This window comes from Syngnathus scovelli, chromosome 14 (assembly GCF_024217435.2).
Source record: "Syngnathus scovelli strain Florida chromosome 14, RoL_Ssco_1.2, whole genome shotgun sequence".
In the NCBI taxonomy this organism is placed as follows: domain Eukaryota; kingdom Metazoa; phylum Chordata; class Actinopteri; order Syngnathiformes; family Syngnathidae; genus Syngnathus; species Syngnathus scovelli.
In genome coordinates, this window is record NC_090860.1 from 6,282,501 (window position 1) to 6,285,000 (window position 2,500).

Consider the following 2,500-nt stretch of genomic DNA (forward strand, 5'->3'; position numbering starts at 1 on the left):
ACGGCCTCCCGGATGTGCCGGGCGGGTGCGCGGGCTCGCCGGCCGCTGGAAGTCGAATGAGGCGCCGCGACCACCTCCGCGGTGCTTATAAACAGCCGATCCGCTCGGCGGGGGCTATTTTCGGCCACTTGGCTCGTGCGCACGGCCTCCCGGATGTGCCGGGCGGGTGCGCGAGCTCGCCGGCCGCTTGAAGTCGAATGAGGCGCCGCGACCACCTCCGCGGTGCTTATAAACCGCCGATCCGCTCGGCGGGGGCTATTTTCGGCCACTTGGCTCGTGCGCACGGCCTCCCGGATGTGCCGGGCGGGTGCGCGAGCTCGCCGCCCGCCGGAAGTCGAATGAGGCGCCGCGACCACCTCTGCGGTGCTTATAAACAGCCGATCCGCTCGGCGGGGGCTATTTTCGGCCACTTGGCTCGTGCGCACGGCCTCCCGGATGTGCCGGGCGGGTGCGCGAGCTCGCCGGCCGCTGGAAGTCGAATGAGGCGCCGCGACCACCTCCGCGGTGCTTATAAACCGCCGATCCGCTCGGCGGGGGCTATTTTCGGCCACTTGGCTCGTGCGCACGGCCTCCCGGATGTGCCGGGCGGGTGCGCGAGCTCGCCGGCCGCTGGAAGTCGAATGAGGCGCCGCGACCACCTCCGCGGTGCTTATAAACAGCCGATCCGCTCGGCGGGGGCTATTTTCGGCCACTTGGCTCGTGCGCACGGCCTCCCGGATGTGCCGGGCGGGTGCGCGAGCTCGCCGGCCGCTGGAAGTCGAATGAGTTGCCGCGACCACCTCCGCGGTGCTTATAAACAGCCGATCCGCTCGGCGGGGGCTATTTTCGGCCACTTGGCTCGTGCGCACGGCCTCCCGGATGTGCCGGGCGGGTGCGCGAGCTCGCCGGCCGCTGGAAGTCGAATGAGGCGCCGCGACCACCTCCGCGGTGCTTATAAACAGCCGATCCGCTCGGCGGGGGCTATTTTCGGCCACTTGGCTCGTGCGCACGGCCTCCCGGATGTGCCGGGCGGGTGCGCGAGCTCGCCGGCCGCTGGAAGTCGAATGAGGCGCCGCGACCACCTCCGCGGTGCTTATAAACAGCCGATCCGCTCGGCGGGGGCTATTTTCGGCCACTTGGCTCGTGCGCACGGCCTCCCGGATGTGCCGGGCGGGTGCGCGAGCTCGCCGGCCGCTGGAAGTCGAATGAGGCGCCGCGACCACCTCCGCGGTGCTTATAAACCGCCGATCCGCTCGGCTTGGAGCTATTTCCGGCCTCCCGTTGGTGCCGGGCGGCGTGCGCGAGCTCGCCGGCCGCGATCTCCTCCGCGGTGCTTATAAACAGCAGCATGCGCACGGCTTCCCAGAATTTGAACACATTTCGTCAATAAATTTCGCATATTGAATTTTGAAGTTTAATATAATGCAACAATTGAGCTCGACTTATACAAAGGATATATCATAAAATCGTAAATTTCCGTCGAATTTTAGGGGGTCGACTTATACACCGAGTCGACCTGTACACCGGCAAATACGGTAAATACGATTAAATAAAATGATACGACTGGCATAAAAACAAATATAAACCACATAAAAATAAAAGTCACCATTACGTTGAATTATTGGGAGCACCGAGCTTGTTTCTCAGAAACGAGCCGGTCCCATCCAGGCGTAATCGGAGACAATGAAACCCGAAGTGGTTAAGGTTTGTCTTTTAATGCAGGATGCTTGGTCTCCATGTGCCGAAGCAGTTTTGAAGGCTTCATTGGCTCGCTCGCTAGTTTCAGGGGCGATTGTGTCTATAAAATGCAAAATGTTGGGTCACCTCACGGCTTACGGCCATACTACCCTGAGAACGCCCGATCTCGTCCGATCTCGGAAGCTAAGCAGGGTCGGGCCTGGTTAGTACTTGGATGGGAGACCGCCTGGGAATACCAGGTGCTGTAAGCTTTTTCTTTTTCTTAAGTGCACTTCAATCGTTTAAGAAGCTATTTTTTACAACACCCATCACGAATGGCATCCGGAAACAGCAAGCCTAATTTAAACTCCGACATTGAAACTATAACACGAGTTTGAAAGCTATATTATGTGGTGACATCCACAGCATTGTAGTTAAATTTTTTACCGCTAGAGAGCAGACTATGTACAGTGAGCATGGCTCCCTGTGAACTCAAAGCAGCAGGCTTGAGTTGTAAAAGAACCCAACACAACACTTCCATGAAGTGTTTTTAAACTTTTCAAGGCATTTATTTTGATTCAGCAAAATGCAGGTCGCAACGGCAAATTCGTGCTACCGCATAAAAAGCTGTCAATAACTTTTCATGATAGCCATGTTTCCAGAAAACACCAAAAGCCTTGGAAGAAAGACTGTTTCGGCCCTGGTTGTAAAAAAAAACAAAAAAAAAAACAAAAGTGAAGGGTGACCGTCCGGGAATACCAGGTGCTGAAAGCCTTTTTTTTTTTTTTTTTTTCCCACGTCAATTGTTAAAGGAAACTTTTACCACAGCCATCAAGTCCCGCCG

General features: G+C 56.7%; 1 non-coding gene across 1 annotated transcript; it reads left to right on the forward strand.

Moving 5' to 3' along the window:
* Window positions 1-1,809: 1,809 nt before the first annotated feature.
* Window positions 1,810-1,928, forward strand: LOC125981607 (5S ribosomal RNA). Its single transcript, XR_007486094.1, has one exon. It is a non-coding gene; the product is annotated as a 5S ribosomal RNA (ribosomal RNA).
* Window positions 1,929-2,500: the final 572 nt, after the last annotated feature.